The sequence below is a fragment of the Ictidomys tridecemlineatus genome, chromosome 5, assembly GCF_052094955.1.
Source record: "Ictidomys tridecemlineatus isolate mIctTri1 chromosome 5, mIctTri1.hap1, whole genome shotgun sequence".
Taxonomy (NCBI): domain Eukaryota; kingdom Metazoa; phylum Chordata; class Mammalia; order Rodentia; family Sciuridae; genus Ictidomys; species Ictidomys tridecemlineatus.
The window spans coordinates 95548722-95575213 of record NC_135481.1 but is presented as its reverse complement, the minus strand read 5'-3'; the positions used below and the strand labels follow the sequence as shown (position 1 = coordinate 95575213).

At 42.5% G+C, this 26492-nt stretch overlaps 1 protein-coding gene across 6 annotated transcripts in view; it reads left to right on the top strand.

Annotated features, from left to right (window-relative positions):
• The window catches only part of Dpf3 (double PHD fingers 3), a 259655-nt gene that overhangs the window by 38264 nt on the left and 194899 nt on the right, over positions 1-26492 (top strand). The window contains exon 1 of one of the 6 annotated variants that reach the window (XM_078050467.1): positions 9759-9777. The exons of the other annotated variants lie outside the window; for them this stretch is intronic. The gene's annotated coding sequence lies outside the window, so the exon portion shown is untranslated. Of the gene's footprint in view, positions 1-9758; positions 9778-26492 lie in introns of those variants that run through there. 6 annotated transcript variants of the gene reach the window in all.

Genomic DNA, 26492 nt, shown 5'->3' with positions numbered 1-26492 from the left:
TATGGGAAGTGCTTAGTTCAGAACCTGACACATAGAAAGTGCTCAGACTGAGCTCATATGAGACAAGCAATGGCTTCAGCTAACGCATGGTTAAACACAAAATCCATTGTCTCAGCTGAGAGCTGACAGCAGATGCAGCTGAAGTCCCTTCCCCCAAAGGCAAACACTTTCCTAAAACTTTCTGGCCCCAGTTCCTGTTTGCCAGGAGAGCAGGAGACATTGTATTCACCTGAATAAGGGTCATTTACAGAGTTTGGGTAAGTTAGTTTGTTTGGCCCGGGTTCCACCTGTATTGCACAATCACACCTTTCATTCAGCTAACAAATATTTACTGAACAACTACTATGTTCCAAGCCCTAAGAAAGGTTTTGGAGATGTGGAACACAGTAAGGTGTTGAATCAAGCATATAGGCTAAGCTGCTGTAACACAGATCCCCAGAGAGAATAGCTAAATAAGACAGGGGTTTATTTAGCTCTCAAGTTAAGTCCTAGGTCTAGTGCACCAGGTTGGTAAGCAGTTTTTTTTTTTCTTTTTTTTCCCCTCCTTTTTTTTCTCTTTGCATCCCTAGGTCTGTGTTTCAGGATGTGAGAGTTAGGAGGGAAGATGTCCAAGGCAAGAGGACATTATTAAGGAGCTCTACTTATATCCTATTGGCTAGAATTTAGACCACACCTAGCCACAGGGATTCTGGGAAATGTAGTCTGGAGCAGATGCCCATGCATTTGAAACTGGAGCTAGGACTTATGATGAAAGGAAACAGGATTTTGAATACTGAGGCACAGTTAGCAGATTATGCTTTGGAAGATAGAGAAGCAAATCCACACTTATAATATAGCTAAGTAAATATTCCTCTCAAGAATACCAGCTGAACTGTTAAGCAGAGAAAAAAGGGATCTAGAGATTATTTAAAAACTCTGCCATTTAGCTAAATATAAGGAATGGTAAGCAGTGAGGCCTCACGGGGAGCTCAGGAGAACTTTGCCCATGGGGAAAGACTCGGTTGCCTTTCTAGGGTCCCTTAGCAAGGGGAGAAACTTGAAAAGGCTGCTCACACTGGGTGCTGTGCTGGCAGGAGTTGGGGTGTCCTCTTACAGGAAGCCAGGTGTCCTATGATATGCAGAAAGTATCACATTCTCCATCTTCTGCTGGTGTCACGTGGACAGAGAACCTTCCTTGCTCTGAACAAGAACTTCTTTAGCTTTCCTGGGAGCTAACCCAGTGGATAGGTTTTAGTACGTTGGAAATGGCTTCCACAGCTCTTGGCCCCATCTCGTTTCCCCTCAACACTTAGAGTCGGACTTCATACTACTCGGGCAAATGGCATTGGGGGCTGTGTTGCAATGGGTGCCATTTTAGGTTCCCTAAGACCATCTAACATCTAATTGACTTCTAGGAAATGGGATGGACATAAAAGAAGGCAGCATGTGCTAGAAGATTTGTTGTGTTTGGGACCCTGCCCCCGACTCCATGCCTATGGAGAGGCCACCAGAGATCCACCAGGCATGGGCATAGCACCTGGGGCCTGGGTAGGATGAGCTCCTGGGCAAGGAGGAAGCCACTTTTGTTCTTACCTGCCTCTTGACCTCTAGATGTCACAAAGATCCACACCCACCAGTCTGGGTCTGTTGGTAGCCATGGTCCAGGGTTGTCACCCACATCTCCAGCTCATGCACCTCATAATCTTCTCTATCATAGTTTCCAACTGGACCTTTATTGCCCCTCCCTTACCACTGGGCTCAATCTTTTATTCTTCCATTGAGGAAGGCATCTGATGGGGGTTTGGGTGGCTGAGGGAGCTGATTATACTTGGGCTTCCCATCCAGGAAGGCATCAAATGAGATTATTTATTTATTTATTTTTGTTGGTACTGGGCATTGAATCCAGGGGAACTCTAACACTGAGCCACATCTCCAGCCCGTGCCCTCCCAGTTTGTTTTTTTAAATTTTATTTTTAATTTTGAGACAGGGCCTTGTGAAGTTGCCCACACTGGCCTTGAACTTGTGATCCTCCTGCCTCAGCCACCAAATGGCTGGGATTATAGGCAAGCATCACAATACCCAGTTTTAAATGAAATTTTGACATTATCTTTGCATTAGATTTTGTTGATATTCACCAAATTGCCCATCACAAAATGTTAAAACGCATGTATTGTCAGTGACTGGACCACACCAGCCATGGGGCAAACTGAATTCATATGCAACAAAAATAGATCCTCTAACTCTTTTGAGATCATAATTGCTTTTCACTGTTGTTGAATTTGTGTGTGAAATGACTAAATGACTCCGTCTTTTAGTCACTGAAAATTCAACCTGGAGGTAGTTAGAGACTGTTCCCTAACTTTTCATTCTGTGACCAGACCTCTGGATGCCTGAGTGGTCCTCATCCCTACATGGACTATGACCTATGATCCACAGACTAGTGCTTTATAAATCTCTGTACCTCTTTTGTCTAACATAGTGCCTGGCACATAGCAGGGAATTAACACCTATTTATTAGGAAGCAATATGGTATAACTTGTTAAGGGTTCAGACTTTGGAGTCAGATTACTTAGTTCTATCACTTACTAGCTGTATAACTTTGGGTGATTTACTCTCTCTGGGCCTCAGGCCTACAATATAGTAAGGATTGTATCCTTACTTCATAGATGGGGGTGAGCTCTTAGAGAAATTTCTCTAAGAAATGCAAACCCTACATAAGCATGAATTATTACTAAATTATTAATAAACCAAATGGAAACCCAGGTTTACCTGAGGTGCTAGAGCCTAAGAGTGACTCTTTTCCATCTCTACCTTCTATTTTGTCACCAATGATCAGAGCTCTTCTCCAGTTTTTCTTGGTGAAAATAGATTTGATTTCCATATAAAATAATTAGGCCTCTCTTTTTCTCATTTCAAACAATTAAAAAAAAAGGGAAACAAAAGGACCCTCCCCCCCCCCCCCCAAAAAAAAACCCAAACAATAACCCCAGCTGTTTGTGAAGTGAACCTGGGTCCATTTGTAATGGATAGCGGGAGGGATTAATTATCCTGCATGGAGACTGCATATCTAGATCTTGGAAACTGCTCTTTTCTAAAGAAAGTGTCAGTTTCTCTGTTCTTTTTCATTTCTTCTCACAGAATGTTCTTCCTCCATGCTCAGCTAATCTCTGGATGACAAGGGAGAGCTCCCTGGAATGACATACACCAGACAAAATCTGGCCCCAAGACTTATCCACTCGATGACTTCATTCTCAATTGTGGTTGTTTATTTTTTTGTTGGCTTTTGAGTTTAAAAAGTTGAAGTACATTCAGAAAAGCACACATGTGTTCAGCCAATACATCTTCACAAGTTGAACAGGTTTGCGTCACCAACACCCAGGTTAAGACACAAAACTTGCAGACTATGGAAGTCCAGTTAGGCCCCTGCCAGTTGCTCCAACACCCTCTGCCCAATCTCCAATCCCACTCAGGGCAGCTCTCCTGCCTCTACCCCATCGAGTGGAACATTCTAGAATGTCTGGATTTCCTCTTCAATGTTGCATTTGTGAGGCTCTCCCAAGGTTTTGGCTGTATTAGCTTTTCATTCTTGCTATTGTGTAATATTCTGTTACTGTTCTATATTCTATTTTCTACTGTATTCTATAGTACTCTCTACTAGTCTGTTATACCATGATTTGTTTGCCCACCTTACTTTTGATGGACAGGCAGTAGTTTTCAATTTGGGACGTCTGTGAGCTGTGCTTCTATGGATGTGCTGGTGCATGTCTTTTGGAGACCTTAAGTGTGTATAGTCACAGTGAAATTGCTGGGTGCATGGCATAGGCTTTTGTTCGGTAGATGTTGCCAAACATTTTTCCAATGTAGGGGTGTCAATCATCATCTTGATTTTAATGAAGAAAATTATTCTCTATCTAGATTTGACTTGAGGTTTAAAAGAACACCAACACTAATTCTGTTGGTGTTTCCTTGTCTCAAACTCTCCTTTTATGCTTATGAGCTCGATGGTAAACAGATACATTCAATCAAATTGCTAAAATTACTTCTTTTTTGGGGGGGCGGCTCTTGAAAGATTTCTAGAATTATCCTTGAAATGGAAATGTTTGGATCTTCTTCTCCCACCCTGGCCAAATCCCACCCCCTCCCACCCCAAGAATGGAAAATACAGTCGCCACACTACCTGCAAAAAGAAAAAAAAAAAAAAAAAGTCCTTGCACCCTTCCTCCACACATCTTTTTCAAATGAAAGTTACAGCTTAGGGGGCTTTTGAGTGAAAATCAAACACCTGAGAGATTGCTGATTTTCTAAAATTCAATGATTGGATCATTCTGCTCACAACTTCAATTATAGTTACCCCTCTTTGAAACTGGATGAAGTTGGGTAAATAGAGGGTCAAAAGCTCCTCTGTCCAGCTCTTAACTTGACCTCATAAATGACCACAGAGCAAGGTGCTTCAGAAATGCAGAGAGATGAAAGGCCTTCCCAAACTAGCCCAAGTACCTTGTAATTAGGGACCCCCGAGTCTCAGAGGGAATTTAATCCAATCTAATAGTTCTGGCCTGCCTCTCTTCTCAGATCCCCAAACAACAAGCTCAAAATAAAACATTCTACAGAAAAACAGCAAAACTGTTATTTCAAATGCTGCTTCCTTGTAAAAATCTCTTGCCAAAGCGCTCTCGACTTCTGCAGCCTGGGGCAGTTGTTATTTTATTTTACAGATGGGAAATGAAGACCTGTAGGGTTGGCTTGACCCAGGAAGACCCTGCGAGAATTTAGAAGGCAGACCCGTGCCTGGGGATTGGTACCTTGAGGAGCAGAGGGTTCCTGTTCTAAGGAACATTTTAAGGACTTGGGGCCATATTACCTTTTCATGAGGTCCTTTTGATAGGTGACATTTGCATCCCAGCCTTTGGCTTTTTGTCTGGCTAGGAAATGGTCTTTGATAAGGACATATTATAGAGGAATTTATTGCTTTTTTTTTTTTTTGTAGTAGCCAAAAATTGAAACTGAATGAATCTGTGGGAGAATGTCCAATAGCTGCCGTACCTTGTTACCATGACCTGAGAAAGAACCATTGAAAGGATTTTGGCAAAGTATAACAAAATTAAAAAAAGAAAGATGGAGAAGAGTATGTATAATATATCATTCCATTTTTGTTCAACAACAATAGCCAAGCTCAGAAAACCCTAGTATTCATGTGTGTTTGTGTGTGAAATTGCATGAACATGGAGAAAAATGTTGAAGGATTTGAGCTAAGAGGTTTACGAGAGTGTGTTAGTAAGGTTTCCATGACTGTTACAAATACCTGAGATAAATCTACTCATAACGAGGAGGCAAGTTTTATTTGGCTCACAGCTTTGGAGGTTTCAGCCCATGACTGATTGGCCCTGTTGCTTTGGGCCTGTGGCTGCTGGGTGCCTCATGGTGGGAGCACTTAGTAGAGGCCGCCTGTTGACCTTGTGGTGTCTGGGAATGAAAAGAGGAAGAGGAAGGGCTGGGGTCTCCATGTCCCCTTCAAGGGCACACCTCTAGTGACCTAACTTCCTCCAACTAGGACCTGTTCTTACAAGTTTTATCACTTCTCAGTAGCACCACAGGCAGGGGACCAAGCCTTTTTAATAAATGGGCCATTGGGTGACATTGCAGATCTGAACTTGGGGAAACTTATGTGGGAGGGTGGGGTACAGGAAAATAGCATATGTGACCTAATGCCACTTGAATAAATCATATAGTTGCACGTATGTAAACATGTGTACATAAAAGAATACATACAACTTTAATAAGAATAAAACTCTGAGCCCCGTATGGGTCAGATAACTCGGTGAGGGCAAGTGCTCAGTGTACCCCTGAAGACTTTACTCTCCAGGTTAGTCATGTTGCCAGCAAAGGACATGGGTCAGAAGTGGGTGGCTGAGCACAGTAAACCAATAACCACAGCTACCATCTCTGAAGTGCAGACTAGAGCTGGCAGTCTCATAATTTCTCAGAGTTAGATATTTTAATCTCCATTTTATGGATGGGTAAAAACAGGTGCCAGTGACTTAAAGGCCACACCGTGAGGGAGCGGTGCCGAGATTCAAGCCCATGTCTGTTGGATTGCAGAGCTTCTGCCCTTTGGGTCTGCTGCCTGGTCACAGCTCAGAGCTGGCCTCCGGGGGGAGTGGGACTGGCCAGCTTGAGTCCGAGCTTCTGCAGGGTGTGCTCACAGGTGTGAGTTTTGTTATTAAAACGAACTAAGCCACCACCCAGGGACTGTTTCCTGTGTCTACTTGCTGGCCTTGTTTTGGGGTTTTGGATGGCAAAGCTTCTGACCTGTGTGAGGAGAGAGAAGCCTATTCAGTCCCCTGTGCCCAGGGCTGCACAGCAAAGTAGGGCATCTTGATGTCCTGCCTCAGGACAGGTGACAGACAGATGGCCTGTTAAAAAGGAGGACAGTTTTACTGACTCTGACATCTGGCCCCAGAGCTGTCTCACCGGCCACTCGGGGAGTAAGTTCCTGGGCTTTCTTGGGGTTCTCTATTCCTCCTCTGCTTGCAACACTCCCGGTCCCGCTAAACACAGAACAACTAATGATAGTGGCTTGTTTGGGGGACCTGGTAGTGTGACATCCACATAGATCACTGAATGCCTTTGCTGTCACCCAAAGTATTCCAAAGTGAGTAATTAATATAAAAAATCACAATTCTGAAAATTGATGTGGCTTGGGACAATTCCTTCAATTTTCTTTACCTTGCTTTCCTCATTCATAAAATGGAATTTTTTCCTTCTTGCTGCTTGAAGATATATATATATATATATATATATCTGTAGACTTGTTATATACCAGAAAGTCCAGGCCCGTTCCCTGTGTAAGATTTTGGCTGAAAACCACAGTGCTGCTATCACCAAGAGTAATCACCCTTTTTATTTAATGAATCTGGGTGTTTGCAGCGTGGCTGGACCACTCTTATAAGATTCTGTGTTTTAACAATGGCATTGATGACTTCCAGGAGCACGTCTGCTTCATAAGGGTTCCATTGACGGCAGAGGTCAGCTGGCTGCAGGGCTGGCCTTCCTTGGCTCCCCCTGCCCTCTCCGTGGCAGATGGGCCACCATTCCCTTGGTGGGGTTGCGGCAGCTGGCACTGGAGCCACTGCCGGCTGCCTTCCTGTAGAAGTCACCACAGATCCCGGGAACAGAATGAGGACAACTCGTACAGCCAGCTGTGGTCCCCATTTGAGGATTTGTGACAACAGCCAGCATTGTTGCTCTCTGCCCACAGATTGTAGACTGAGCCTCCTGGCCATAGACACCCTGCCTGGTTTCCCAGAGCCTCAGTTTACCTTGAAGTTCCTTGGGGTGACATTGTAAACCTGAACTATAGCAATGAACTACTTGGGGGAAACTTATGTGGGAGGGTAAGGGTATAGGAAAATAGCATATGTGAGATAGATATATTTTTTTGTGCTGGGGATTGAACCCAGGGCCTTGTGCATGCTAGGCAAGCACTCTACCAACTGAGCTATATCCCCAGCCCTGTGAAGTTCTTTTTAATAAGTCTGTGTAGATGTCATGATTGTGAGCAGGGATCTTATTATTAGGTCCTTCAAGGCTGGTGCTAAGTCTTTAGTACCTGGCACAGTGCCCAGTGTGTCGGAGGACCCCAAAGAGATGCTTTGGAACCTTCTAAAGCTCTATGTCTGGATGGCATGAAAAGTAGTCAGGTAGTCAGTAGGAATTATTTTCCTTTCTTCCTTTGCAGTTCTCTATGCATGGTCAAGTGTGGGGTCTGTACAATTCCCCACCCCCCTCCTTATTCCTCTTGGCGTTTATTTTTCTTAAAAAGCGATTTCCTTCTGGCCAGGTGAGTAGAGCTGATGGGCCCTACTACACACCCTCCTCCTGAGGAAATGGGTTTTGTTTGGTTCTTCTTCAATCTAGTAGGTTGACCAGCTTTGGAGGAGAGCTTTCCTAGACATTCTGGGAGTCATTCCCGTGAGGATTGTTGAGTCTTCTGAGGTCCATGACAGTGTAGCGTACCCAGATCCAGGGACATCAAGGCCTGGCGCTCCCAGTGGACCCCTAGGCAGGGATAGGAGCATGTCCTTCAAATAAAATAAAATAAAAAAAGTCGACCCAGGTGGAATGATAAAAGGAGTGAGATCACAATAGGCATAGCTATCAGGGTATCCAGAGTCTCCCCTTGAGGTGGTCAGACCTCCTCAGGGAGACTACACTACTTTTTCCTTTGGGGCCAGAGCTGGGAGGCCTGAGGGAATGGCCGCTCACACAATGGCCAGAGCAGGCCTGGGGCTCAGGCTTTCACTCTGACAATCTCCCCCAGCTGTGGAGTGCCACCTGGAAGCATTTGTCTCGGGTCACTTAGTGTCCAGGATGGCCTTGGGAATGTGGCATGAGAGAGGGAGCAAAAAGCAGGAGGAGATAGGAGATGGTCTTCTGGAAGTTCCACAGACTCCCTGAGCTCCGTCCTCAGTCCCTTCTCCCCTGGGGACTCTGACCCCCTCTGATAAATGCCAGCCTCCTGTCCCACACCCACCGTCTCTGGGCCTGGGGTTCTGCTGCAGATGGTGTCGAGCTTGGTGTGAACTATATAAGTTGTGCTAATTCCCAAGCCAAAGGAGACCAAAGTTTCTGAACAACTTCCTGAGGCACCTACATAGAGAAGCCGTGGGGAGAATGCCAACAGGGGGCAGCTGGGAATTTGTCTCAGGCAGGTGTATCTTGAACACAGTGCAAGAGTGGAGGAGTTGAAGAGTTGGATCAGGGGCATGAACTGTGGGGTTGGTGTTCTGGGACTTCCAGGTACTCTGGGCCCAGAAATCATTTCTCTTTCCTGTCAATATGGGTGATGGGGCTGGGGATATAGCTCAGTTGGTCGAGTGCTTGCCTAGCATGCACAAGGCCCTGGGTTCAATCCCCAGCACTGCCCCCCGCCCCCGCCCATGGGTGACTATGCTTGAGGCAAGCCTGGTTGCTGTCTCTCTGTGGGTTTGCTTGTCTGTCTCCCTGCCACCCTGGCATTTTGCTGTCTTAGAAGTGGGAAAGTTGGCCTTAGAATGAGAAGTGGTCATGAGACTGACCATCCAGCGTCTACTCTTGGGCAGAGGCCCTCCTGCCCCCACTGTGGTATGGGAAGACATTTCAGGGTCTCCTGAGAAGCATGCCCTTTGGCTTCTGTATTCAGTGCACAGAGCCCCTGCTGCCAGCTGGAGAAACTGCTCCCCCAGCTCCCCTTGGCCATGGATAACTCTGTCAAGTGAATTCATTATTTATTTATTTATTTTTGAGATGGCACTTTGCTATGTTGTCCAGGTTGGTCTCTAATTTTCTGGGCTCAAGGGCTCATTCCGCTTCAGCCTCCCCAGTAGCCGGGACTATCGGCACATGCCATTGCATCTGTTTAATTTTTTTTTTATTGAGATAATTTTCACCCCACGTAAGATATACCATTTAAATGATTTTAAAGTGTAAAAGTTGGTGAGTTTTTGTATGATATTGTACAACCATCATTGCCATTTAATTCCTGGACATATCCATCACCCACCTTCCCTCCAAAAAAATCCCATACTCTTTAAACAGACACTCCTCATTCTCTTACCCTCAACTCCTGGCCACTACTAATTCACTTACTGGATCTAAGGATTTTCCCTATTCTAGATATTTCATATGGATGGAACTATACAACATAGGTGGCCTTTTGTGACTGACTTCTTTAACAGCCTGACGTTTTCAATGTTCAGCTATGCGATAGCATGTGCCAGCACTCCATTCCTATTTATGGCTGAATAATATTCCACTGGGTAGATATGCTACATTTTATTTATCCATTCATTGGTTGGTGGAGACTTGGGTTATTTTTACTTGTTGGCTATTATGGATAATACTAACAACAACTTTCATGTACGCACCTTTGTGAAGATGTATGTTTACAAGTCTCTTGGGTCATACCTAGGTGTCGAATTGCTGACTCATATGATAGCTCTATATTTTATTTTTGGAAGAACTGCCAAACGATTTTCCACAGTGGCTGCACCATTTTTAAATGTGCACAAAGGTCTAATTTCTCCATACCCTTGCCGATCACTTGTGGTTATCTTTTTGAAGTGGTATCTCATTGTGGTTTTGATTTGCATTTATTTAATGAGCAGTAATGCAGAATATCTTTTCATGGGTCTATGGGCTATTTGTATATCTTCTTTGGATAAATGCCTATTCAAATACTTTACCCATTTTTCTTTTTTTCAGTTGGGTTGTTTGCTAACACATATTTGTTCCTTCCCCTATCCCAGCATAGCATGATGAACTTGTAGAGATGGAGGTGATTAGTGGGTGACTTAAAAGTAGGCTTAAGTCTTTGCCTTTTAGGCTGCTCCTAGTTGTTCTTGGGGGTTTCCTCTTCCTTGTCTACCTTTAAATATTTTCCTCCCAGTTTCTGTTCTTGATCCAATTCTTTTTTTATTCTCAGTTTGTCCCCAGCTAACCTCATCTGCATTCATGACAGCCATCACCAAATGTATGCTGATTATTCCTAAATACATATATCCAACTGGACTTCTCTCTGAAGCTCCATATTTATAGACCCAATTGGAACACTGACATGTTTAAAACTTAGCACATTCCTTTGCTAAGCCTTCCCTGCCTCCTGGATTTCCCATCTGGATGAGCATCAACATCCACTTAATTAGTCAAAGGAAGTCAACCTGGACTCCTTTCTCTTTCTCAGGCACATCTGCTCTCTTCCCACCAGATCCTATCCATTTGCTCTTTTTCATCAGCCCTTTCAAATTTGTTTCTTCCCACTCTGACTGCCTTAGTTCAGGTCCTTGTCATTCTAACTAGACTCTTCCTGGTGTTGGGTTACTCTCATCCATTCATACTCTTGACAAAATGATCCAATGATAATGCTGCCATCTTAAGGGACTCTCTGTTGCCTGAAGGGTAAATTTCAACTATTGTGAGCCTTCAGACCCTCCTGCATTGGACCTCTACCAATCTCCTATATTTCCCTGATCTTTCTCCCCTTAGCACCTACTTCAGCCATCAGAATTCCCTGAGGTATCTTGACTGGGTTGTGCTCCATCAACTGCCATATCTTAAATGCCATGCATTGGTATAAATTTTATATACATGGCTAAGAATAGATTTCCATTGGATTATGGACCCAATAAGTACTACTGTGAATAGAGAACATGGTAAATATAAATTGGATATGGATTTTCTTTCCAATTTCTTTGTTCCTTCCCCTATCCCAGCATAGCATGATGAACTTGTAGAGATGGAGGTGATTAGTGGGTGACTTAAAAGTAGGCTTAAGTCTTTGCCTTTTAGGCTGCTCCTAGTTGTTCTTGGGGGTTTCCTCTTCCTTGTCTACCTTTAAATATTTTCCTCCCAGTTTCTGTTCTTGATCCAATAATTTGTTTATGTGAAACAATGTCAAACTGAATAGAAATTAAGTTGCATTTTATTGCATTAACTGCCTTACAAAGGTGATGGATTCTTTTGGAAAAATTCTGACATTTCCCCCATGTATATCGTGTAGTTACTTTGTTACCTTCTGAACCAACAACAGGATATATGGTGTGACCAGCATATGTGTATTTGGGGAGCTGATGGAACGAAATATTTGAAAGCAGATTTGGATCCCAGGGTTGTCATAGCTACTGACTGCTGTGAACATCAGCATCACACATTCATTTGGAATCCTACACCCTTAACCTCTGGGATATCTTATAACTTTTTATAAGGATGTTAGTCCTTAGAGAAAATAAATGAAACTAAAGAAGTGAAGTGATTCCCTTTATATATGTGTGTGTGTGTGTGTGTGTATATATATATATATATATATATATATATATATATATATATATATATATATATATATATATGTATGTATATATATAAAAAACTTTAAAAAATATACATGTATATTTTAAAATATACAAATAGATATAGATACATATATGTATACATATATGTATCTATATCTATCTATATTTTTTTTAAGGGTTCTTTTTTTTTTTTTTTTTTTTTTAAAGAATCCATCCTGTGGGCTGGAGTTGTGGCCCAGTGGTAGAGCACTTGCCTAGCAGATGTGAGGCACTGGGTTCGATCCTTAACACTACATTAAAATAAAATAAAGGTATGTTATCCATCTACATCTACAAAAAAAAAAAAAAAAAAGAGTCCATCCTCCATTTCCTGAAACTTAAATTTTTTTTTAAAGTTGTAGATGGACATAATACCTTGGTTTTATTTATTTATTTTTATGTGGTGCTGAGGATGGAACCCAGTGCCTCACATGTGCTAGATAAGTGCTCTGCCACTGAGCCAAAACCCTAGCCCCTATATATTTTAACAAATTTAATTTGCCTCAGATTATTATTTAGTGCTTTCTCTTTCTCCCTCAAATTTTTACTTAGAAAAATATCAGATCTTCTGAATAGTTGTGAGAATAGTGTAATGAACTCCTTGTCCACTTTGCTTAGACTCACCATTTACTGGCACTTGGCTGTGTCATTTTGATCTCTTAACCTTTATTCACGCGTGCTTCTGTGTAAGTGCGTGCATGTGTGTATGTGTGTGCACATGTGTGTGCATGTGTATACTTCCCACCCCCGCAGAGCCCCCAAATGGTCTTAATGGTTCTCAATGCCTTTTTTTTTTAAATGTGGTGCTGAGGATCGAACCCGGGTCCCGCCTGTGCTAGGCGAGCGCTCTACCGCTGAGCCATAATCCCAGCCTTAATGGTTCTCCTTGTATTTAATAGTCCAGGGAAGACAGGTGACATGGATGGGTCAGAGAAAGAAGTTGCTTAATTCTCCTGTGAAAGGTGATTTATTCTCTTACAGTTTCCAAATGGATGGAGAAGCCATGGGACTAGATCCGTGGCCCTTCTGAGAACTGGTTCATCCTCTCCTCTTTGGAGGCTGCCAATGTGATCACCTCTGTTTTCAGGAAGGGTGAGATTTAGTTCACAGTACACCTTCCTCTTCTTGGTATGTTTTTAATCCTCTGGCAAAACTCAGTGCCAAAACTGGAGGTTTGAGTTCTTGGCTCCGTGCTGACCTGAATGAGCACAGTTGATGATCCTGAGTAGGTTCCTCCCTCTTTCCAAGCCTCCGTTTCCTCATCTATACAGTGAAGGCTTGGACCACCTGCTCTTTAAGCCCCTCCTTATAGTGAACGTCTCATAGCCCTGAGATGGCCAGAAAAACCTCCGTCCTTTGGGAAATTGTCAGAAGATACTTAATGTACTTGTGAGATGAACCCCAGAAATTTATTGCCGGCTGGGCTTTGGCCAGGACTGCATCTGGTTTATAACAAGGATCGTTTTTTTCCCTTCTATGAGCTACCAGCACTTTGTCTGCAGAGGCCGGGAGGTGGGCTTGATGGGGACAGACAGGCAGCAGCAACTCTGACCTGCTTGCTGCCAAGTCAACAGCACAGAGAAGCTCGTGTCCCCTCCCCCACCACGTTTCTTTGAGTCACCAGCTTGTTTGCCTGGCTCCCCCCCCCCCCCCACACGCCCTTTTATGGCTACTTTTGTTCAAGGATTTTGCCACCTCCTTTTTCTGTCCCTGGCCCACCTCCAGGTTAAATATCTAGGACAGACAGCAGCAACCTGAAGATACTGAGGTCACTAGCGACTTTCCTGTCTGGACTTAAGACCAGGCTACATTTTCACAGATGGGAATAAGAATTAGTGAAAGTCCAGGCAGGGACTTGGGTACCAATACTGCCTACAGGAGGTTTCCACAATGTCCCACCCAGAGCACCCAGGGCAGAGGTCCTGGACTAGCCAGACACATTTTATGGGTTTATTTTCCATGAGTATAATTTGAGAATCTTCTGGTAAAGGCAAAAAGGACATTGGTGTATCAGGATTGATGAAAGGAACTTTTGAGAGCAGGGTGATTGGGGATTCATTTATTCATTCAATAATTGTTTATTGAAGACCCATCACAATACGTTCAAGGTTCTTTTACCTATAAAGGTTCTTTTACCTATAAAGTCTTAAATTTGAGTAGCCATCATTAATATGTACTGGGCACTGTGCTGTGTGTTGTAGAAGTGGCAATGATATTAGTAGTTGGTGAACCTCTTCCAATATCACATGCCAACCATGTTATGGCTATTCCATCTTACGTTCCCAATAGGAATGATGAGGCTGTGTTGTCCTCATTCTGCAGGAAAGAGAAGGGTTCCTTCGAGAATTCACTCAACCCAATGTCAGGCAATGAGTAAAGGCAGAGATCAAGAGTGATTTCAAATCTCACATTCCGCACCTCTGGGTTTGTTGCTTCCAAAGGCTTGTCTCTGGACTGATACCAGTTGGTGATCATTTCCATTGTTTCAAAATATAAGGATGCTATAATTGTATATCTAATAAAGATCATTTTATTTTGTACAGTGGTCCTCAACTGGGCCAACTTTATGCCTGGGGGACATTTGGAAATGTCAGGAGATATTTTTGGGGGTTGTTATAAGCAATGAATATAACTGACATATAATGACTAGTGGCTGGGAATCCTGCTAAACCTACCTCCTATAGTGCATAGGTCCCTTACCCATTTCCCCACCCAAACCCCCAGGAATGATCTGGTTCAGAAGTTGAGGAACTCTGATTTAATTTGAAAGATTACCTTTCATCTTAAAATCATATTATTCTGACTTTGAGGACATGTATTAAAAGTTCTTTTTTTTGGTTAACATTTAATAGTTGTACATGTATTTATGGGGCACAGTATGATAATTTGATACATGTATATAATGTGTAATGCTCAAATCAGGGTAATTAATATGTCTACCTCCTTAAACACTTATCATTTTCTTGTATTGGGAAACCCTGAACTCTTTTCTTTCGGTGCTTTATAGGATGGTAATAGAGACACCTTCTCTTGCCATAGAACATTAGACCAATTTGTCTTAACTTAATTGTAGTACTTGATCTCACCTCCATCTGTCCTCTCTCCCCATTATCCTTCTTAATGTCTAGTGCCCACTGTTCTATGCTCAACTGTGAGTTAGACTTTTTTAGCTTTCACCTATGAGCAGGAACATATGGCATTTGTCTTTCTGTGCCTGGCTTATTTCATTTAACACATGTCCTCCAAGATCCGTCTATGATGCTGCAAATGTAAATGTCATCTTTTAAAGAAACAATGACGTTATAAAGAAAAAAAGTTAGCAAGACTATTGTTCATTTCTCAAATTTTTTGTTGCTATCGTTAGAAATTTCTTGGATGCTGTAATCCAAACTCTAGGAATTACTTGATCTGAGAATTACATAAAAAATGCAGTTTAGTAGGAATTAAAGAAGGAAGGTCTCATGTTGCAGTGACCATGGTGACCTTTCTTGGTTCTCCTGGAGTCTGCGTTCATGATAATCATTGGTCACTTATTGCCTAGTACTTGTGCGTCCTAGGCCAGTATTGCCAGGGCTTGTTGAGAGGTCAAAAGGAATTTCCCCTGATGATATGATCTGAATGATCTCCGTAGGATGAAAAGTGAATCATCATGAAGTCGGGAGCAAGGAAAACCTGGCAAAAGATGGTGAAATTGCCCCATGGGGTGGTGCATACTTGTGATCTTGGCCACTTGGGAGGCTGAGGCAGGAGAATCACAAGTTGGAGGCCAACCTTGGCAATTTAGTGAGACCCTATCTCAAAGTAAATAAAATAAAGCAAAATAAAAAAAAAAAAAACAGGGGATGTAGCTCAGTGGTAAAGTACCTCTGAGTTTAGTTCCCAGTACAAAAAAAAAAAAAAAAAAAAAAAGAAAAAAGAATAAAAAAAGAAAAAGAAAAAGAAAATAAAGAAAAAGATGTTTAAATTTATTCACTGGTAGATGAAAATGTGGCAAAACAAGGGGTTTCTATTGGAAAGAATTTAAGTTCTTGCCTAGAGTCTGTCATTAGGGAACTTATGTGACCTTAGGCAAGGCACTTAATTTTTCTGACTCTGGCTTTCCCATCTTGGACGAGGGCCCCACAAGTCCAATGAGACAGCTGTCTCTGATGCTGCCCTGTCCTCTTCCCTCCATTGGGCCACCCAGTCCTGTCGATTCGATTTTGGAAATGCTTCTGGAGTCAGCCAGTCTCTTCCCGTTCCAGTGCACTCTCCACCCAGTGGCTGGAATAATCCTGCTAAAACATAAATCTGATCATGTCACCTACCTCTGTGAAAAACCTTCAGTGGCTTCCTCATTGCCCAGAGGGTGAAGTCCGAAGGCCTTGGCAAGGCGTTCTTGGCTGGATCCTGGGGCCCTGCCTCTCTTCTCAGTCTCTGCCCTTCACCGCCACTCACCCCATGGCCGGGACACTGGAGATGGCTCATTCTTCTCTGAGCACAAACTGCTGACCCACCTCCCTGGAATTTTTTTTTTCTTTCCTGTTCCACCTGGCAAAATCAAACGACTCTTTTAAGGCTTCTCTGAATCATCTCTGGAAGCTTCTCCAGGCTCTAGAGTCCATTCCCTCTTCTCTCTTCCTCACTGTTCTGTGGACCTGTTGAAGCGGGGCCTGTGCTTGGTCTGTCTTGGAGCCCTCACACCCAGCATGGGGCTTAGCACATGGCATGAGCTCAACCATTTTTTTGTTGAGTTAAAAAAAAAAAAAAAAGGTTGAAAGAGGGAAAATTTAAAGCAGAGGTGTTTTACTCAGCTTTTTCGCTGCTGTGACTAAAAGACCTGACCAGAATAATTTTAAGGGAGAAAAAGTTTATATAGGGGCTCACAGTTTCAGAGGTCTCAGTCCGTACAAGGCTGACTCTATTCCTTGGGGCTTGAGGTGAGGCAGAACATCATGGTGGAAGAGTGTGGCCGAGGGAAGCAGCTCACATGATGATCAGGAAGGAGAGGGAGAGACTCCACTCACCAGATACAAAAGATATGCCCTCCTCTCCAGCCACACCCTCCCTACCTTCAGTTACCACTCAATCCCATCAGAGGATTAATTGAGTGATTGGGTGAAGACTCTCACAACCCAACCATTTCTCCTCTAAACCTTCTTGCATTGTTTCACATAAGAGCTTTTGGGGGACACCTCACATCCAAACCATAACAGGAGGTAATTCTGTTCATCCTTTTTACTGTCCAAGTTTGCCTGGGGCAGGAACATGAGATGTTGTTTATTGAAGAACTTTGAAAAAATGTGAGGTTCCACAGATGCAAGGTCTTCATCATTGTTTCCCAAGTAGAGGTTACTAACCTTTGAACTATGGATGAAAAATGGTAGAATTTCCTCCATTTTATCACCAGCACACACTCTGTTTCTAAAAATAAGGGAAATGATTGTTGAGTACTGGGAGTACCAAGTGGAAAAGCCCAGGTGGCCAGAATTTTGCACAATTTGGCACAAACAAGACTTGTCGGTGCAGGAAGCAAACGCGAGGGAATTGCGACTCAGTGGCCTCAGCCTGCCCAAGGGCCTGTAGTGAAAAGGCATCTTTTTCTTTTCCAGAAATAGGGCTGAAGGTAGAGAGAGCTGCGGCAGGAGCCTTGGGTTTCTTTATCTTGTGTGTTTCATCTTTTTGATTATTTTCTGAATATTGCCTTCCCTGATCATCCCAAATAGAACATGGTACATGAAAAACAGAAGGAACGAAATAGAAAAAGACAATGAGACTTGTGCAGCCCTTTGCAAGGACTATCTGTGTTAACATTTATGATTGACAGCTCTGAAGGTATCTTTTCTTTGTCCTTTTTTTTTTTTTTTTGGTGGTGCTGTGAATTGAACCCAGACCCTCATGCTAAGCATATGCTCTACCAGTGAGCTGCGTCCTCAGTCCCCGTATCTTACTCCCAAAACCACCCCCAGGCTCTGAGTCCACCGAGGGCGGGTGATTTCTCTGTAATCTTCTGCACCCTCTGAAGTGTCTGTACATAGCATGAGTGTTTGTCAAATGAATGCATGAGCTCACTGCGTAAGAATGAACTTTACCTCTTGCACCAATTCCTTGGTGCGCCATGCTCTTTTCTCTCTCTTTTTCTGAAAGTCCTTCTTCCTCCTTATACCTATATCATAGCAAAGACCATTCTTCCTGGACATTCCCTCTGGGGAACCCTCCCCATGGATTTCATTCTCTGGACACCTGAGGACTCAGAGGTTAGATCCCTTTGCTTCTCAGACTCTGAAAGTTACCCTGGCACAGAAGGGGGTGCTGGAGCAGCAGACGGCTGGGATGAAGCCTAAAGGATTAATTGGCTAAACTTTATTACAGAGGCTGGTGCTATTGTTTACAGGCCATTAAAACCCATTATCATCTTCCCAGGCTGGGCAGACGGCAGCAAGCTGCTTTGATGCATGTCTTAGATAAAGAAAATTTATCCCTTGTTTTGACTTCAGAATTTCTTCTGGGTTTATTATCTGACATGCCATTCAACTTTCTCTCCAAATGTCGCCCAATCTCAGACAACTTTTTCAAGTTCTTGGCTGGGGGAGGTTCAGATTAGAATCCTACAATTTTGGAGTGGGAAGAGACCTCTGAGATAAATGACGGTCCTGCTCCTGCCCCCTTCCTCTCCTACCCCGCCGCCTCCCTCTGTAGTTTCGCTTCATAACAGAGCAGTTCCTGGACGCAGTAGCTTCTCAAGTAATTTGCACTTATTGATCTCCTAGTAGGGGCAGACTTTTCGCACAACCTTCAGCTAATTCTCCTGCTTCCATGACCACATCTTCTACTCTGCCGAGAAGACTTCTCAGGAGCTCCCTTCACCCAACTCCAAGTTACCAGCTCTTTATTTCGTATATTCCCCAAGTACTGTGCATGTAGGATGAGAGTTATGTTAACCCTGCCTTCTCTGTGATGGGGATATTTCAGGCTCCCCTGCTAGGTGGGCTAGCAGAGCCCTTGGAGACCTTCACTCACACCCCAGAAAATTTGTCTCCCCCAGGTGCCTTCTTGAGGGTGTGACCCTCCATCTGGATAGGTACAGGTAAAGGGATGGAGGCTGTACCCAGTCTGCTCTGGTCATATTTTTATGTAATAGAAGCCCTCGGTTGACACTGAGCTTACTTTTTTTTTTTTTTTTAAGAGAGAGTGAGAGAGAAGGGGGGACAGAGAGAGAGAGAGAGAATTTTAACACTTATTTATTTTTTCTTAGTTCTCGGCGGACACAACATCTTTGTTGGTATGTGGTGCTGCTGAGGATCGAACCCGGGCGCACGCATGCTAGGCGAGCGCGCTACCGCTTGAGCCACATCCCCAGCCCCCCACTGAGCTTACTTTTAAGTGAATGACTGAAGAGTTCTGAGTGTGCCGTGCAGTGAGCCAGCTTGACAGGTATTAGGCTCTCACACGTTCCATGGACAAATGAATGAATGAATGGACTAGGAATCAGGAATGTCAGTAGTGTCTTCCTTGTGTATTCAAATTCTATGTTTTATTTACTGAGTGTCTGCCCTGGAGAAGAGCTGGGGTGCGGTGAGTTGTGGAATGGTGTTCAAAAGCCAGGTGAGACCTGGTTCTGCACATCTGAGAGGCGAGTGAGCCTAATTACAAGATAAGGCAGGAAGGCATAAATGGAAATAGAGACAGGAGGAACTTGTTGAAGGAGCTCAAGGAGCATTGAGTGAATTCAGAATGAGGGGATCAGGAGAGCTTCATGGAGATGATTTTTGAGGATTTCAGTGAACAGGGGTCAAGGAGGGGGAGGAGAACTGTTGTTGAATAGCAAGGACGAAAGTATTTAGACCTGAAAGAGCCCTTAGCTTGCCACAGACCAGTCCTGGCAGCCCTAGACCAAAGCCACATTGCTCTTCCAGTCTGGGTGGCTCCAAATCCATCTTAGACAACACCAAATAATCCCAGGAATTTTTTCCAGGCGTCTGACCCTGGGGCAAGGCTTGGGGCAGACATTCCTTTCTTTCAGACTTTGCTGTTGCCCCTTGTGGTGAGGGTGGATTTTGCTCTTCTTGGAGGGTACATAGGACAAATGTAGGGGTGTTGGAATTGGAAAGGTAGATAAGCTTCCAGCACCGGATCCCTCAGCTTCTCTAAGACATTTCTTTGTCTCTCCCTCAGCTTTCCTTATGGCCAGGAGAAAGAATCCTCCTTCCTACTCACACTGCCCCCCCCCTTCTAGAAGGCCTTCCTGCCATTTTTGATTATCCAAATGCATCCCTCTTCCCTCCAGTTGGAAGGAGTCTCACTGTTTTCCGAGCATCCAAAGCATGTCCCCTGCTGAGGGCACAGCTGGAGATTGGCCCTTCCTATCTCTCACCATGCATGCACCGGGTGGCTGTCCCATAACTAAAAAAGAACGAAAATTCCCTCCTCTTTGTTTTATTATAAACAAGTATCCAGAGTCAAGGTGATTTTTAACATGTTACCTTAAAAAAAAAAAATCATACCTCCCCAACCCTTGTTTTTTTCATGTTCTCAAGGTAACTGCTTAGTTACAGTCCAGGGAGTGGGAGGAAGCCAAAAAAGAGGATTCTTAATCTTGGGGAGCAGGATGGAGTACAGCAAATGCCTTGGAAATGGAAGATTCCCCTGACTCCTCACCACAGCAGCGCTGCAGCCCATATATAACTGCGGGCGAGCTCCCCCTCGCCGCCTGGCTTATCTCTGTCTCACATTCACAGACTCACCAGCCTGGAGTCTCTCTGGATGTTGGCCAAGGCAGTTGGGAATGCAGAATAGCTGAGATAGGGGCTGGGGCGAGCCCGCCATGTCCTTGCCTGCTGCAGCCAAGGTCTGTCTCCCCCTCTTTACTTTCTCTTAACTTTTTCTCTGGCATTGGGGGGGGGGTGAATCTTTCTGGTCTCACCTCCCTAATTGTTGAAAAAAGGAAGGCCCCAATTCCACATTTGCAGGTGTCTGTGCTAGTGATTATGGACACCCCTTGGAGAGCAGGAAGGAGGTTTGAGTGAGCAGGTTTAGACCAAAAGGTGTTAACCCAGCTGCCATTTTGAAAGCTCAGCTACAGGGTCTGGTGAGCTTAAAACCGTTCCTCCATGCTCTGTTTCCTCCTAGCTGATTTGGTTTTTATGACCAAGACTTTAATGTTGCTTTTTTTTTTTTTTTTTTGTCCTGGTAACAGTAAGGATGAGAAAAGGAAAGGCCTCCGGGAGGAAGCTTCTAGCCTGATGGGAGTAAGGGATTCTGGGAAATTGGGTGAGGTCTTGCTGGGGATCTGGAGTCTGTGTTGGAGGAGTGGATGGAGGTGGTGTTGAATCCTCCTCTCATCGCTCTGATATTAGGCACTCCATAGAATCCCTAATGGTCGAGGGAAATACAGAACAGGTGTACCACAAACTAGGTGGCTTAAAAATTAAGAAAAATATTGCCTTCTGATTCTGGAGGCCAGAAGTCTAAATCAAGCCTAATATATTAGTAGGGTGGGTTTGTTTTGAGGGCAAAGAGGAAGTCTGTTCAGGGCTCTCTCTCTCCCAGCTTCTAGCGGTAGCTGGCCGTCTTTGGCGTTCATTGGCTTGCAGAAGCATCGCTATAATCTTTTCTTCATCTCCACATGGTGTTTGTGTCTGTGTCCAAATTTCCCCTATTTATAAGGACACTAGACATATTGGATTGGGACTTACTCTAATGGCCTCATCTTAACTAATTACATCTACAATGATCCTATTTCTGAACAAAATCATATTATGATGTACTAGATGTTAGCATTTCAACATAAGAGTTTTTGGAGGACAAAATTCAACCTATACACTTTCAAAAACATGTGATTTTTTTTTTTTTGGAGGTGTTTTTTTTTTTTTTTTTGAAAAAGAAGGTCCTGGATATGGAAAGAAATTCACACATTTAGCAAAGAGTACATTGGGAGAGAAGAGTAAATCTAAGTTCACCTCCCACCTCTGTTCCCATGACCTCAGACCCTGATCTTTCAAAGCAGTATACCGGTTTTGTTTCTTCCTTGAATCTTTCTGGTGATAGTCTATGGACACAAATATGTATCTTTCCTTTTATTCTTTTCTCTCTTCAAAGAGCTGCATTCCAAAGCCTTATTCTGCCCCTTGCTTTTTAAAATTTAAATATAGCTCAGAGATTATTTCATAGCAACAGGTATACATCTGTCCTATTTTTAACAGATACACAGTATTCATTGTTTGGATATGCCATGGTTTATTTAATCTCACCTCTCTTGCCTCTCTTGATGTATAATTAGATAATTTTCAATTTTTGCTACAATGAAGGATTTGTATTGCTGGATGTGATGGTGCACACATGTAATTCCAGTGATTTAGGAAGCTGAGGCAGGAGGAGTGCAAGTTCAAGGTTAGCTTCAGCAACAGCGAGATCCTAAGCAATGTAGTGAGACCCTGTCTCAAATAAAAAATTGAAAAAAAAAAAAGAGACTGAGAGTATTACTCAGTGGTTAAGTGACTGGGTTTAATCCCCAGTATTAAAAAAAATTGCATATACCTTTGTCTAGCTGTGAATATATCATCTAGCCATTCCACTCTTTCTTACAGTTCCCATACAGTATATAAATTACATGCAGTAAAGAATATTTGCTAAGTTCTTACCATAGACAAATATTTGATATTTCATCATATTGATCTCTCAGTGTTTGCTCTGCTCAGTGGTTCATCCTGGATTATTTCTTATTGGTATAAACAAGTCAGTAACAAAAATTCTTGTACCTTAATCTCTACTTTTGATTGTTCATCTTTGATTATTCCTTACCATAGCTTCCTAGAAATGGGTTAAATAAGGCTCTGGACCTTATTACTTAATTGTATTTCAAACGTATATAAATTGTCAGCAGAAAACCCGCCTTTCCCTACAATGTTTAATTTCATTAAAACAAAAACACATTAAAAAAAAAACTATGCTCATTTGGTATTGAAATATGGTATTTCATTGTTGTAATTTTTTTTCTTGTATAACTATTTTACTTGTTTTATTCAGCTTTTTCATCCCTGTGATCCAAAGACATGACAAGAACAACATAGAGGAGGAAAAGTTTATTTGGATTCATGGTTTCAGAGGTCTCAGTCCATAGACAGCCAACTCCATTGCTTTGGGCCAGAGGGGAGGCAGAACATCAAGGCGGAGGGGGTGACAGAGAAAAGAGCTCTGGATATGACAATCTGGAAGCAGAGAGAGCATTTGCAGAGACAGCATTTACTTATCAGGGACAAAATATAAACCCCAAAGGCACGCCCCTAAGGGACCCATCTCCTCCAACCACATTCTACCTTACCTGCCCACAGTTACCACTCCGTTAATCCATTTAAGTGAATTAATGCTCTGCTTAGATTAGGGCTGTCACAACCCCATCATTTCACCTCTGGACATTTTTGCATGGCCTCACACGTGAGCTTTTGGGGAGAGCTCATACCTAAACCCTACACTTACTTAACTCTTCTTTTTTCTTCTTTGTGGCTTGTGTGTATCCTTTGGCCATTTATTTATTAAGGTCTTATTGTTTTTTATTTAAATTTGTATAATTTGTCATATGTCTCACACATATGGCAGACATTTTCACCAGTTTGTGTTTGACTTTAAAAAGTTCTTTCGAAACCAACTTTAATATAGTATAACATACATTCAACAGAAGACACTCATTTTAAGTACACAATTCTAAAAGAGTTTTGACAAATGTACACACCTATGTTACCTACGTAACCACAACAGAATACTTTTATTATCCCCAATAGTTCCCCTGTGCCTCTTTGCAGCCAACTCCATCTGTGGCTTCAGGCAACCATTTATCTGCTTTCTGTCACCATAGATTAGTTTTGCTGGTTTGAAAATTTCATATAAACAGAACCACACACAATATAAACTTTTTTGAATCTAACTTATTTTACTCAACCTCTTTTCTTTTTTTTTTAAAAGACTTATCCTTGCTGTGTGTATTAGTAGCTTGTTCTTTTTTTATTGCTGAGAGTATTCCATTTTATGAATGAATTGCAATTTATTCTCTGTGCATCAGTTGATAGACATGTGAGTTGTTTCCAGTTTTGGAATATTATGTGTAAGGTGGTATTAGCAATTTGTGTATAAGTATTTTTTTGGGGGGGAGCATACTTAGAGGGAAATTTCTCAATGGACCTTTATTTTATTTATTTATATGCGATGCTGAGAATCAAACCCAGTGCCTCACACACGGTAGGCAAGCGCTCTACCACTGAGCCCCAGCCCCAGCCCAAGAGCATGATTCTTTATAAGCAATTGCCATACTTTGTTCCAAAGTGGTTGTTCCTCTTTATGTCCGCATCAACAATGTATGAGTGTTTTAGATGTTATACATCCTTACTAGCAGTTGGTCTTTTCAGTCTTTTTAATTTTAGCGGGTGTGAATGGTATCTCATGGCAGTTTTAATTTACATTTTGCTAATGCCTAATGATACTGAGCATATTTTGTCATGCTCATTGACGGTCTTCTTTCGTGAAGCGTCTGTTCAAAGTTTTGCCCATTATTTTTTACTGTTTTTTTTGTCTGCTTATTGCTGAGTTGCTAGGGTTCTTAATATATTCTGGATGTAGGTCTTTTGTCATATATGTGGGTACAGATATGTATCACACATGTACCATATACATGTGTACGTTTATGTATTATATGTGTGTTCCATGAGTATACGTACACATAGATACACTATGAATACTTTCTCTCTTTCTGTGCTTTGCCTGTTAATCTTTACAGTACCTTAAAAAAATTGTGGTTAAAAAAATATATATAGTATGAAAGATGCCATTTTTGGGCTCTGATGTGGCTCAGAGGTAGACACTTACCTAGCTTTTCAGGGCACCGTATTCAATCCCCAGCACCATTTTTAAAAAGCCATTTAAACTGTTTTAATTATATAATTTAATGGCATTAACTATGCCCACATTATTGTGCAACCATTATCCTATCTCTATTAGTATCTTTGAAGGAGCAGAAATTTGAAATTTGGGTGATGTCTGAATTTTTTTTCCTCTTTTGTGGTTCTTAATTTTTGTGTCCTGAGAATTTGGGCCTGTACCCCAGATCATCCTCCATATGCTTTCTTTTGGAAGTCTTATAATTTTAGCCCTCAGTTTAACTCCAGGATCCATTTTGAGTTGTTTTTTTGGCTATGGCATGAAATAAAGGTTGAGGCTGTTTATTCTGTAATACGGATATCTGTTTAAAATAAATAAATAAATAAGTAAATAGTTAAAATAAATAAGTAAGCGTTAACTATAGACAATTATTATTATTATTATTATTATTATTATTATTATTATTATTATCATCCTCTGATTTATTCTCTTGTTATGTACCTTAGAAATTCCAACCCCTAATCAGCTACCAGATTAGTATTCACCTATATAATCCACTAATTTTTTAAATTTTCCGTGTTGGGATGAAACCAGCGTGTTATGAATGCCAGGCAAGCACTCTACCACTGAGCTACACCCCCAACTCTTTCTACTAGGTTGTTTAAAGGTTTTTTTTTTTTTTTGTCTTTTTAAACCTCATTTCTTTAATTCCCTTGGAATATGATTAGGTTTGTGTGAGAGTTGAGAGTATAATTTGATGCACCCCCAACCCACCAGCTCATTTAAAAGTGGGAAGAGGGTAGAACTATTAAGAAATGTGCTTCTTGGGCTTGCCTGGGGTGGGGGAGTCCTGGAAGGAGAGCTGGAGAGTCCAGCTGGGGCAGGGGTTGGAAGAGCCCAGCCTGTGTCCACTGAGGAGGTCCTGAAGATCCCACTGGAGCAGTGCTTCAGGATCATGCAGTTGCTTCTGATTGGGGAGCCACCGGAGGGCTGAGGACTGACAGTGGGTACTGGCAATTTTGAGCTTTAAAGAGGGACTGATTGTAGAGAGATTGGAATGGGGTAGGAGTGAGGTGAGGTGGGGAGTTCACAGTTCTTGATTTCAAAAAGCTGAAAGGAGGAATTAAAGTAAAGATTGACCTTGAGGTTCAAGTTGAAGTGCTGGAGAGAACATGTCTACTTTAACCAGAAAGAAAGGCAATAGGAGGTGAGACTGACTTTCAAAGAGATGAAGTTTAAAAGAAATAAAAAGTATACACTTTTGGAGAAAATTTTTTGCCATTCCTTGAGAGTATAATCAGAGCAATTTCTCATGATTTGGTAAAGCATTTAAAAGTTTCCAAAGTGCTTATATACATACTGCTTCTTTTCTCTTTTAATTCGCTGATGTGACAGGCAGGGCAGATTTCCACACTGCCCATCTTACAGACGAGGAAGGTGAGGCACTGCTAGGGTGGGGTGGCCCAGTTCTGTTTTCTTAGTTAATAGGTACTGTGGTGTAAGGGTTGGGATGGGGGTAAGATTCTGATCTGCCCCCCTAGCCTGAGACCTCCAAGGTCAAGCCAGGGAAATCGGAGGGCTCTCATGCACTAGGAAAAACTCTGGATTTGGACTCAGAGGCCTTGGACCTGGGATGCGATACTTGATTTTCTTGAATCTCAGTTTATTTTACCTTTGAAATGTCACTTTATACACCCTGGAAATATGGAACTACTTGTAAATCTCTTAAACCCAGCATGCTTCTGTGCCTTTGACCAAACTTCTGCTCCTTCAAGCAGAGGTTAAGGGAGAGAAAGACTGGA